This window comes from Geotrypetes seraphini, chromosome 2 (genome assembly GCF_902459505.1).
Source record: "Geotrypetes seraphini chromosome 2, aGeoSer1.1, whole genome shotgun sequence".
NCBI lineage: Eukaryota > Metazoa > Chordata > Amphibia > Gymnophiona > Dermophiidae > Geotrypetes > Geotrypetes seraphini.
In genome coordinates this window covers 54,454,644-54,467,946 of record NC_047085.1, presented here as the reverse complement: position 1 = coordinate 54,467,946, position 13,303 = coordinate 54,454,644, and the positions used below count along the sequence as shown (strand labels likewise).

The 13,303-nt window shown below is 39.3% G+C and overlaps 1 protein-coding gene across 1 annotated transcript in view; it reads right to left on the bottom strand.

Annotated features, from left to right (window-relative positions):
• The window catches only part of CSMD3 (CUB and Sushi multiple domains 3), a 1,852,015-nt gene that overhangs the window by 194,386 nt on the left and 1,644,326 nt on the right, over nt 1-13,303 (bottom strand). The gene's annotated exons all lie outside the window — the stretch shown is intronic.

Below are 13,303 nucleotides of genomic sequence, written 5' to 3'. Positions count from 1 at the left end.
GACAGACATAGGGGAAGCCACTGCTTGCCCTGGATCAGTAATCTGGTATGTTGCTACTATTTGGGTTTTTGCTAGGTACTAGAAACTTGGATTGGCCACCATGAGGATGGGCTACTGAGCTAGATGGTCTATTGGTCTGATCTAGTAAGTCTATTCTTATGTCCTGCTCATTTATTGACAAATATATTTATTTAAACATGGTGGCAATGACATACTATGTGCTAGAAGAGGAGGTATGTAAGCTGAGGTTGCATATTGGAGAGACTTATGATGTGAGAAAGGTGACTTAGGCATACAGTATGTAGTCTCTAGTAGTCAGTTTAAACTTTGCTTTTCAGGTTATCCAGTTTATGCCATCTTTTGGATGTCTATCTTTTTTGAAAATGAGTCGCACTGGCTCTATAAGTCCAAGACCAAGGACAAAGATCTGTGCACTAAAATACATATCCATGGGCTGAACATTTTTGCAGCAACTATCAGCTTCAAATAACCAGACTGCAAAAGAAATAGTTTATCATAGTCACCTAAACTCTGGCTGGTCTGTGTTGCATGCTAAAGCAATATCGAGCTGATATTTGGAACTGTATTCAGATGTTGGCAATTTCGGTATCTGTCTGCATTGCCAAGGAATATGTGGATGAGGGAGGAATGTGTGTATAGTACATTGTGAGACACAGATTGACTGACTGGCTCTCGGGTTGCATATCTAGATATATGGCAGGTGGCTTCTTGGTGTGGGCTGGATGAACTGTGCTTGGCTTAAGTGCTGTTTATATGCTATGTTAATAAAGCTGCAGCGTATGATTTCCAAAGAGTTGTGCCTCTGTGGTTATTTGGAAATGGAGAGAGGTTTGAGCAGAATGGAATCAATTCTAGTTGTCTCAGTTCCATAAGTCCTTTATTTTTAACTTTAATTTAATTACTCCCTCTTTTACAAAGCCCGATAGCAAGGCCGATGCGCTAAATGCTCTCACACCCATAAGGACTGAAAGGGTATCAGAGTATTTGCCGCGGGCACTCGCTTGTGCGGCTTTGTGAAAGAGGCTGTTAGTTTTTCATGTTCATTAATAATCATTTACATCTTTGAACTATGTATAGTAGTTTATAATGTTATATACTTATATGTCAACAAGCCATATTGATGTTTCTTAACAATAAAGGAAAAGGAAACAAAAAAATATGCCATGCTAGTGTTTAACAATAAATGAAAAGGCGGGGAGGGGCATAATCGAAAGGGACGTCTAAGTCCGTTTACGTCCATCTCGCAAGTCGTCCAAAGTAAAAAACAGCTTAAGATACATTTTCAAAAAATACGTCCAACTTTTTTTTCCTTTTGAAAATCGTCTAATTATATGTCCTGACAATCTAATCGTCCAAGCCGCTAAATCGTCCATATTTATACCACATTTTCGTCCAACTTTCCATTCAAGTCCAAAACGCCTAGAACAAGTCCTGTTGGACGTGCGAGGGATCTGCAAAGTGATGGACTGCACACTCAGACATGCCACCTAAATAGAGGGGTACCTTACAGGGCACTGCTGTGAACTTCACAAAAAGGGTGGCTTCTCCTCCCTACAGCTCCCTTAAAGGTCATGGTGAGCCCCCCAAACCACCTCCAGAATCCCCTAGACCACTTATCTATCACCCTAATAGCCCTTATGGCTGCAGGAGCCAGTTATATGCCAGTAGAAAAGGGTTTTGGGGGTGTATAGGGCAGTGCACATGTTTAAGTATCAATGCAGTGATTACAGGGGCTTATGGGCATGGGTCCTCCTCTCTATGGGTTGCTAACCCACCCCCCAAAATGACTTAAGCCGCCTCTGTGCTGGACGACTAGGCTTTCCTATGCCAGGCGGCCAGGTGATGATGGTCTGGAGGTTGAATTTTAAAGGTGTGATTAATATTTTTATCGGGGTGGGGGTGGGTCGGTGATCACTGGGGTAGTGTGTGTGGGTCTGTATTATGTGTTTTCAGTGCTTATCTGGTGAGTTTAGGTGGGATTTTGTGACTTAGACCATATTTTACATATTCTAAGACACGACATCCAAGTTCCGTCGATCGTCGGGTGTATAACTTTCGGTTATACATGCTGTACGACTAAGTCTAAGCCGGTCCACATCCCGCCCAACTCCTGCCCTCGACACTCCTCCCGAAACGCCCCGTTTAGCTTTGGTCATTCAGCGGCACTTTGAAGGCCTAGGTCATTCAGAAATACATCCAAAACCCGTTTTTAGTATCGGCACTTGGACATATTTGAGAAATGTTCGTCCAAGTGCCGACTTAGGCCACTTTTTGGACGTATTTCTCTTTCGATTATGAGCCCCATAGGGTTTAATACTGCTTGTAAACTACTACTACTTATCTACTATAATAAAACCCTAAGAGCGCATGTGCACTTCAAACTTCGTGATCCCTGCATCCGTGATCCGTAGCTCCGTGCCAGTAGAATGAGCCTGTGGCAGTTTTCTAGCTTCTACTGCACATGCGGAGTTTGATATGGTGACCACAGACGCAAGGAGGCAGAGATCACGTTGGCGACACCCCCTCCCGCCCTCACTCACTCTAAGAGGACCATGCAACAGAAGCAGCCACGGTTTGGGAGCAGATATTAGGGAGCAGGGAAGAGGTGCTGCTGGACAGGGGGGAGGTAAAATGAAGGGAGAAGGGCTGCTGCTGGACAGGGGGAGCAGTGAAGGGGTGCTGCTGGATAGGTATTGATGGACAGGGTAAGCAGGGAAGAGATACTGCTAGACAGGGGGGGAGTTAAAACGAAGGGAGAAGGGCTGATGCTGGACAGGGGGAGCAGGGAAGGGGTGTTGCTGGACAGGTATTGATGGACAGGGGAAGCAGGGAAGAGATGCTGCTAAACAGGAGAAGGTTAAACGAAGGGAGAAGGGCTACTGCTGGACAGGGGGGAGCAGGAAAGTGGTGCTACTGGACAGGTATTGATGGGCAGGGGAAGCAGGGAAGAGATGCTGCTAGACGAAGGGAGAAGGGCTACTGCTGCACAGGAGGAGCAGGAAGGGGTGGTGGTGGACAGCCGAGGAAAGAGAGAGACAGAAAGAAAGACAGACAGACAGCAGCCAAGGAGAGAGAGAGAAAGAGACAGAAAGAAAGAAAGACAGAGAGACAGAAAGCGGCCAAGGAGAGAGAGAGAGAGAGAGAAAGAAAGAAAGACAGACAGACACACACATCTATTCTAGCACCCATTAATGTAACGGGCTTACAGACTAGTAATTTATATAGCACTGAAAGACGTACGCAGCGCTGTACATTTTGACATTTATAGAGAGTCCCTTCTCAGAAGAGCTTACAATCTAACTTAGACAGGCAGACACGACATATAGGGTTGAGGATGCAGAACCCATGGTGAAAGGAGTTAGGAGTTGAAAGCACTCTCAAAGAGGTGGGCTTTTAACTGGGCCTTGAACACTGCCAGACTTGTACACAGAATCTGTCTTTTTAAAATTGTTATTCTATTGTTTATATATAAAGGATCTTAATAGTTTCATAATTATTCCCCTTTGATCATTTCAGAGTTTCTTTAGGGCCCTTTTACTAAAGCTTCTTTGTTAAATGCAAAGAAGACCATTTTAGACCTATGGTCTGCTTAGCATTTAGCACACACTAATACATTATTGCATGCCAAAGTTTAGTAAAATGGCCTCTTAATTCTTTGTGTTATCTTGTGGTATAATTCATAAAGAAATAATTAACTTCCTGTCAGGTGTACTGAGACCACTGGATTAGGTTTAGCATTTTTCTATATGTTTTAAGAGAGAGCCACACAATATTATTTGGAAGTACGGTAACTACTGTTTATTCAGGAAATAGGTTCAACAAGAAGCAATTTGAAATAAAAGATGAGAAGCTGTGTATATAAAATCTGTTTAACCCCATAGCAAGCTGAAATACAAGATTCTATTACGTCTTTGCATGTCGTTAGCAGATGCTTAGACTGCTGGGGGCATAGCAGTAATTGCAGTACTGTACTCATATATAGTTTAATAGTTGCTGTAGGTTTAACTTTGAATATTTTGTAGATAAATTTGATGTTTTCCTTGTCATATATATAAGAAAGATAACAAAGATACAATTAAGAAATACAAGTTTTATGATTAGTGAAATTAACTTTAATCTTGTCCATCACGTAGATATATTGATTTATTTCAGCCTGGCTTTATAGGGTATAAAACAGCACATTGCCAGATAAAATAAGCTTTAATAAAATTGCACGTACTATGGACTATTCTATCTATTGCACCTAAAAAAAATTGATGCTGAAAAAAGCGCTGTTCTATAAATGGTGCTTGAAGCTAGGCACAGTTTATACAATAGTCATTATGCCTAGGAACTACGTTTAAATTTAGGCACAGCCATTTGTACCAACAAAAACGTGTAAATACCTGTGGCCTACATTTAGGAAGGGATGCCCTTATTTTATAATTACACATGTAACTTAAAGTAGCGCCCCTTATCTGTCCATAGCCCGTCCATTTCTGCACTCCCTTTTTTTGACTCGTATGTAAATTTAAGCACATGTCCCACACCTAAATTTATGCACGTAACTTGTAATTGATTCTAATTAGCACCAATAATTGCTACCTTCCGTAAACATCTGAAAACTTGGTTATTCTCAAAAATGTAACTCCTCCTCCTTATCTGGTTATTCTAGTCTTCTAAATTTTCTCTTCATTTTGCCTCTTCCCTCCACTGGAGTTCCTTTCTACCCTAACTCTTGTTAACTGTGTCGAGCTTTATGAATGTAGAGATGATGCGGTATACAAACCTAAGGTTTAGATTAGATTAGATTACCTAAAATGCCAATTATCAGTGCTAATTAGTTTATTATTTAATTACATTGTGCACTCAGGACCTGATTCTAGAAACATTATCAATCAACCACGTGGTGCCATTTATAGAAACCCAACTACAGTGCCTAGGCATGCTTAAGCATCCTAGAGGTAGGCACCAGTATATTAGCTTGGTTTTACCAGGCCTACCATAACTCAGATGCCTAGCCATGCCTAAGTCAACCACACCTATTCTCTGCCCCTAACCACGCCTAATTTTCAGGTAGGTGTTAGGCATTGGAAGGTGGCTCCACTTAGGCGTCACTAGGCGCCACATGGAGTTCCATGCTTAATTTTTTACTTTTTTAAAAATCAATCATTCTATTAACTTCAATGGTGTGGTCAATTACCAAAGTAGAAAAAACAGCGAAGGAAGACTCTGGTGCTCAATGCCTTTTATTAATATGTCATGACTCGACACGATCGTGTTTCTGCCCAACAGGGCCTGCCTCAAGAATCTTTTATTGATATGTCATGACTCACTGTTTTTTCTACTTTCTGAGTTTTGAGAAGTAACCATCTCCTGTTTGCTTGTGGTCAATTACCAAGCCATTACAGCTAATTGACTGAATTCAGATTAGGCACGGATTTTAATTAGTCATCAGTAGGCTACCTCAATTACAATGCCTAGTAGCACCTACATAAGGCACTGTTTATAAAATCAGGTCTACAATTTTTATAGAATTAGGGGTTTATGCAGGTAAAAGTATGCAAAAATAGCCATTTTGGAGGTAATTTTATATACCTGTTTTCCACATAAAAAGCCTCATATTCTAACACAAGACTTTCCTACATGTTCAGACTAGGTTTAATACAGCATTAAAGAAGGGCTCTTTCATTGCAGGTCATGCTCTAATGTTCCCAGCATTTGCTACTAGAAAATTGCTGCTGACTGGGATATTCAGTGGTACTGAATATCCTTAGAGACTGTCTTGGCAATATCTGGAGAGTGTTGTGGTAGAGTTAATGGTTATCTGGATAAAGACAAGGCAGAAAAAAAAAAGACAGTGGCAGGAGTTTACACAAAAAACACTTCCAAGGCTGAATGCTGGCGTCAGGATTTCTTAAAAGACTCTCATCCATAACAACAACCAATCCTGTCATTTCAAAGTCATAATTTTTTTTTATTAATGTCATACCAGTTGTCTAGAATAGTGCCCTTTTTTTTTTTTTTTTTAGATAGGTGGAACTGATCTACAGCGTGATTAATTAAATTGTTCCATCTCACTGCTCAAATATTCTTGTCTAGTAACTCAAGGCGCTAACAAATTAACCATAGTCAATTATTTGCAAAACAAACAATAACAAAGTTTTATACAGTTTCTAATTTGCTATAAACTAAAAGTTTGCATACCTACTTCAAGCTAAAGATCAAACAGATATTTGATAGCTGGTTTTCAGACTCAGTAATGATGTGTTTGTGTGTAATGCTTTGGTTGAAAAAGGAACTGCTTCAAATGTCATCTCCGGGTAGTTATTCACTGTTCTGCCCAATAAAATTTGTTTTTAAGGCTAACTGTAAAGAGGATTCCTCTCTCTATCTTTTGGGGCATCAGACATGCCAATTGTTCGCCTCAATTTTTGGCGGTACAACAGTCTTAGTGGCTATGGCTGTGGCTTCTTCATTCGCCCACTTGCTGAAAATTTTTAACGTTTTTTTGTTATTTTTTAAATTTTTATATATAAAGTGCTTTATGCTTTATGTTTTCATAAATAATTATAATGAAATAACTTATCTTAAAAAGCGTTGTTTCCTTAGTAAGATCGGGTCAGGGACCTGTCAAATCGACATGTTTCGCCGTAAGGCTTTTTCAAGATTAAGACCCCTGCACAAATGAAAGAAGACAATATCACTCCTGTCCCCATATCTTTGATACATTCATACTTTTAGCTTTACGGGAACCATATAGTAAATATACAACGATATGCTCACCCTTTTTTTCTTTTTTATCTGACCATCCCGATGCTCAAGTTTTTTGATCTAACCAAGATGGCCGCGGCGTCTTTTGGTCGGATATAAGTACCACCCCTGTTCTATGACGTCACTCCTTAGGACACCGAATCGGGGAGCATACATTATAGTAAAGTACTCCATTCAACCTCTTGGTTTAAGCCCCCTGGCTCCACTGTATCCAAGCTATAAATCCATTTCTGTTCCAGCCAATTTAACCTGCGTTTGTAATTTCCACCCTCCCACCCAACTTTTATATGGGCTATAATACGCCATCTTATATCTGTGCTGTCATGACCATAAGTTTCCCAGTGCTGGACTAAAGGGGCCTCCATTATTTTATTCAATATCCTTGACTTATGTTCATTGAGTCTGACATTCATCTGGCGGCTTGTTCTGCCCACATATATTAAATCGCACGGACACAGAATGATGTATACAACATTCTGTGTCTTACATGTGGTGTTTGTGCTAGCCTTGATGCAATTATGTCTATGAGGGGGCTGCCACTCCAGCCCTTCAATTGTGCACCATTGACATTTCTGATATTTTTGATGGCCATGAATAGTTTGTATTTCACTTTCCTCCATGTAGTATCGGTGACGTGCCAAACATTCTCCTATATTTTTCCCACGATGATAGGTAATTATGGGGAATTCTTCAAAGACATTCAGAACCGTTTTCAGAACATGCCAATATTTCTTCATACTGCTGATGATATAATTTGATCCCGTAAAAAAAGGCAACACACACACCATTCTAGAATTTTTCTCTTCCAGATTTATCACCTTTTCTTCCCCTTCCTCCTGGGTGTGAGATGGCGGTTGTAGCAATAAGTCCCGGTTAGCATATTTTGCTCTGAGGAATGCTTTCCGAATAGCTCTGCTGGGGTACCCCCTTGACTTGATTCTATGTTCTAGCTGTCTCGATTGATAAATAAAATCTTGTTCTTCTGAGCAGAGCCGCCGTAACCTCAGGAATTGGCCAACCGGTAAGTTATATTTCAATTTATACGGGTGGTGGCTGTGGAATTTCAATAGGGTGTTCCTTGAAACTGGTTTTCAATATAGAGATGTAATAAATCGATCATGTTCAAAGGTTATTGTGAGATCTAAAAATTCCACCCTTCCATAGTTATAATTTGCTGTGAACTGTATACATTCATTTAAGCTGTTAAGTTCTTGTATAAACTTTATCAAGGTGTCCTCAGAATCTTTCCAAATGACAAAAACATTGTCTAAAAAACGTCTCCACATGCCCACCCTATTAAAACTCTGCATAGGATAAATCATCTTCTCTTCCATACTTGCTAAGTATAAAGTTGCCACTGAGGGGGCCAGAGTCGCCCCCATCGCCACCCCCTGAATTTGCAAGTAATATCGGCCGTTGAACCAAAAATAATTAGCAAATATAACTAGTTTTGCCAATTCCAGCAAAAAAGTAGTATGTATCCTAGGAGCACCAGTTCTTTTTTCCAAAACCTCTTTTATAATGTCCAACGCTGCTGACTGCGGGATCATAGTGTACAATGATGTTATATCTAAAGAGGCTAGTATGGGTGTACCAGTGGGCTGCTCAGCGTTTTGTAGCGTGTTAATGAAATGTGATGAATCTTTAACAAACGACGTAACCTTTTTAACAAAAGGTTGGAGAAAACAATCTACGAATTGAGATAATGGTTCAAGGACTGAACCTTTTGTAGATACAATAGGTCTGCCCGGGGGGAGACAGCTAGAACATAGAATCAAGTCAAGGGGGTACCCCAGCAGAGCTATTCAGAAAGCATTCCTCAGAGCAAAATATGCTAACCGGGACTTATTGCTACAACCGCCATCTCACACCCATGAGGAAGGGGAAGAAAAGGTGATAAATCTGGAAGAGAAAAATTCTAGAATGGTGTGTGTGTTGCCTTTTTTTACGGGATCAAATTATATCATCAGCAGTATGAAGAAATATTGGCATGTTCTGAAAACGGTTCTGAATGTCTTTGAAGAATTCCCCATAATTACCTATCATCGTGGGAAAAATATAGGAGAATGTTTGGCACGTCACCGATACTACATGGAGGAAAGTGAAATACAAACTATTCATGGCCATCAAAAATGTCAGAAATGTCAATGGTGCAAGTGCACAATTGAAGGGCTGGAGTGGCAGCCCCCTCATAGACATACTTGTATCAAGGCTAGCACAAACACCACATGTAAGACACAGAATGTTGTATACATCATTCTGTGTCCGTGCGATTTAATATATGTGGGCAGAACAAGCCGCCAGATGAATGTCAGACTCAATGAACATAAGTCAAGGATATTGAATAAAATAATGGAGGCCCCTTTAGTCCAGCACTGGGAAACTTATGGTCATGACAGCACAGATATAAGATGGCGTATTATAGCCCATATAAAAGTTGGGTGGGAGGGTGGAAATTACAAACGCAGGTTAAATTGGCTGGAACAGAAATGGATTTATAGCTTGGATACAGTGGAGCCAGGGGGCTTAAACCAAGAGGTTGAATGGAGTACTTTACTATAATGTATGCTCCCCGATTCGGTGTCCTAAGGAGTGACGTCATAGAACAGGGGTGGTACTTATATCCGACCAAAAGACGCCGCGGCCATCTTGGTTAGATCAAAAAACTTGAGCATCGGGATGGTCAGATAAAAAAGAAAAAAAGGGTGAGCATATCGTTGTATATTTACTATATGGTTCCCGTAAAGCTAAAAGTATGAATGTATCAAAGATATGGGGACAGGAGTGATATTGTCTTCTTTCATTTGTGCAGGGGTCTTAATCTTGAAAAAGCCTTACGGCGAAACATGTCGATTTGACAGGTCCCTGACCCGATCTTACTAAGGAAACAACGCTTTTTGAAATAAGTTATTTCATTATAATTATTTATGAAAACATAAAGCATAAAGCACTTTATATATAAAAATTTAAAAAATAACAAAAAAACGTTTAAAATTTTCAGCAAGTGGGCGAATGAAGAAGCCACAGCCATAGCCACTAAGACTGTTGTACTGCCAAAAATTGAGGCGAACAATTGGCATGTCTGACGCCCCAAAAGATAGAGAGAGGAATCCTTTTGATATTGAAAATACATTGACTAAACGATATTAGGTATACTACACAGGTCAATGTAAAGGCGATTGACTGATATATTTACTTTAACTGTAAAGAGGAGCATGGATGGGTGCCCTGGTTCAAATGAAATCCCAACTCCAGATAATCTGGGCAAAGTCATATAATAAACTTATCTCTGGAGGAATCAATAATTAAACTCTGTGATGATAATCAATGGCAATTTCAATAATCACAGCTCTTATACTAAAATTAAATAATATATGAATAATGCTTTTATTAAAATGTGAAGTGCTCAGACCTTATAACCTGTGTTTTTAGTGTTTTTAGTGTTTTAGTGATAACACTAAAAACACAGGTTATAAGGTCTGAGCACTTCACATTTTAATAAGAGCATTATTCATATATTATTTAATTTTAGTATAAGAGCTGTGATTATTGAAATTGCCAAAGTCATATAATTACATCCAAACCAGAATGAATCATGAATTGACTCAGTTCTAGTTTGTATTGATTGACTAGTTCAGACATCTCTGAACTAGTTCACATGTGGATTTATATGTATTTGTGCTTGTACTGGAAGTAGTCACAGATATGCACAAAAATTCAAATACTCTAAATATGAAAATATTTACACAAACAGAACAAAAAATCTTAAAAAATGATAATTGAGATCCAAGATGGCCGCGGCTAAAACACGCTGAGAAGTACGCACCCGATCAGCCTAAGCTCTTCTCTCCTTTTTTCTTCCTTGAGGCTTTTTGCGGCCCAATTTGCTCTCCAATGCCAAAGAGGAGAGGCAGGAGCACTGCTGGCGCTTCGCAGCGCTCCATAGTGCCGACTCTTGGCAACATAGAGGAGCTTTTGCGAAGGATGCAGGGAGCTGTAACAACGCCGGCGTCTGATGTCATCCCGCTGAGGGTGCCTGGATTGAGCGAGACCGGGGCTGCCTCTCTTGGGCTGGATACCGGCTTAAGCCCAGACGTTCGAGCACCACCTCCACAACCCCAGTCTACCAGCTCTCTGAATGGCGAAGAAACCCCGAAGTTGGGGGAAGTACCCGCTATTGAGGCAGTGGAGATCACAGTAGAGAGCATGGGAGCAGAATCACCCCTTCAGGTGGTATCTGCAGAAGAAGCTGGAGTCAGATCAGCAACAGGAGGTGAATTGACCCAGACGGAACATGACCAGGGGAACTCTTCAGAGGGTGAGCATTTCTACACAAAACAAAAGTTTCCACAATGGGAGAAGCCCCCTCAGGTGACTTTGGACTCTCTATGGGATTTAATTGCTAATTTTTCTAAAACAATTAGCCCCAATTTCCAATATATAGAGACTAAATTGATACAACACACTAAAGAGCTTAAGGGTTTAAAAGAAGATCAGATGAGTTAAAAATCTTCTATTCAAAAGCTTGATCAAGATTTAAAAGTGTCTAAACAATTACAAGAGACCCTGGTTACGGACAATGTGAACCTAAGAAGGAAATTAGAAATGTTGGAGAACAATTCTTGAAATAACAATTTGAGACTTATTAATTTCCCTAGATTACCTTTGGTAACTCCTAAGGAGTTGCTTAAGAGATATTTGCTAGAAGTACTACAAGTTCCGGAAGAAAATTTACTTCTATTCTCTCAGGTGTATTATCTACCAAATAAAAAAAAAAATGGGCCTCAAGCACAGTTAAAACCAGGTCAAGCACAATTGAATGTGTCTGAAATTCTGGAAACGTCTGATAAGGACATGCTAAATCTTTCTACTTTGATATTAACAGTAGCTCTATCGATAGATAAAGCATGGTTATTGAGGCTTTTCTTTAAAAACAAACAGAAGGACTTTCTTGGATGCAAAATTCAAAAGTTTCCTGATCTTTGTAGAGAGACTCAAAAACGTCACCAAGAATTTCTTCTTTTGAGACCTGGGGTCATCTTATTGGGGGCTAAATTTTACTTGAGACATCCTTGTAAGTGTATTATTTGCCACCGCTCAGTCAAATATGTTTTCTTTGAGCCTAAGCAGTTAACTGCTTTCTTGGCCCTGTCCCGAATGGAAGAGGGAAAATCAAAATCAAGTGCTCTATAGTTTAAAATGTTACTCATATCTCAGCACTATGTATAGCATATTCTAATAAGAATTATAATTTTCCTTAATTTCTCGCTTATGTGAAACCTTGGATCCCAATTATTGAGGACTTGAGTTTTGTTAGTTAAAATATATTTTCTTTTCTTTGTTGTTAAGAATTTCAAGGTGTAATTGTTTTATACATTTGAAATAGTAATGTTTATTCTGACAAACTTTCTGTACAAGTATATGCTTGGTATGTAAATTTGAAAATCTATAAATAAATTAATTAATTAATTAATTTAAAAAAATTATAATTGAGTTAGATTTGAATTGTGTCAAAGTTGGTTCTGAAGAGAAAAGTTGCTACAAACCGAGCAGAGATGGATTGATCGTCTGCAGAGTTTACAACCACAGAGCTTAAATGTAGCGATCAATTGGCAGGTCTTTTTCTGATTAGTTAAAGTTTGGAAATACCTCTGTGAACATTATGGAATGTATAGAATAGCCATATGAGAGTTTCTAGTTTTTGAACACTTAATATCTGATTGGCTGTCACTTCAGGTATATCTGATAAAGGATACTACCAGGCTGTGTTAGATTTGACAGCACCCGGAATCGATTGGCTTTTATTTTGGGTATATCTGATAATGGGCAGCAATGGGTTGTGCTAGTTTGAACAGCACCCGGAAGTGATTACGTACGGCAGTAACATTCGATTTACGTTGAGAGCGTTTGACTGTTGTATTGTTTAATGCCGGTCAGATAATTAACCGGAAATGACATCAGATGCCCTCCTAGGGTTTAAATTTAAGGATTTGACCTGTTTCCAAGATGGAGCTTGACACTTCAGTCATGTCGTGTCTCTGAAATTTGCAGACTCTTTATTAAACTTGTCAGTTTGACTTTGCAGCGCCAGCGAAACAAATAGGTATGCCGGGAGGGTTGATATTATACATGACTTCTACTCATATAAGATTCAAATTAGGTCTAACTACAGAGGTGGTTGGATTTATGAAAATCCAACCATTTAACAATATTTAAAAATATTTTTAAAAATATTTAGATTTAAGAAGATCCAACTTTCTAAAAAATGTAAAAGTATAACTAGAAGTATCACCATTGAGCCTTTTTTTTAGCACAAGTATTCATTACCATATATGTAAAAATTTGATTAGATGACTTAGTGATATATTCTGATATATTATGCTTTATTCACAGTGCTGCCTTTGGCGCTTTTCCTGATGAAGCTCTTTTAAAAGTGATAGGAACGAAACGGAGATCTTCCGTCGTTAAGAACGTACATTGAAGCTAAGTACTTCATGATTACATATTATAATGGGAGAGTAATTGCATA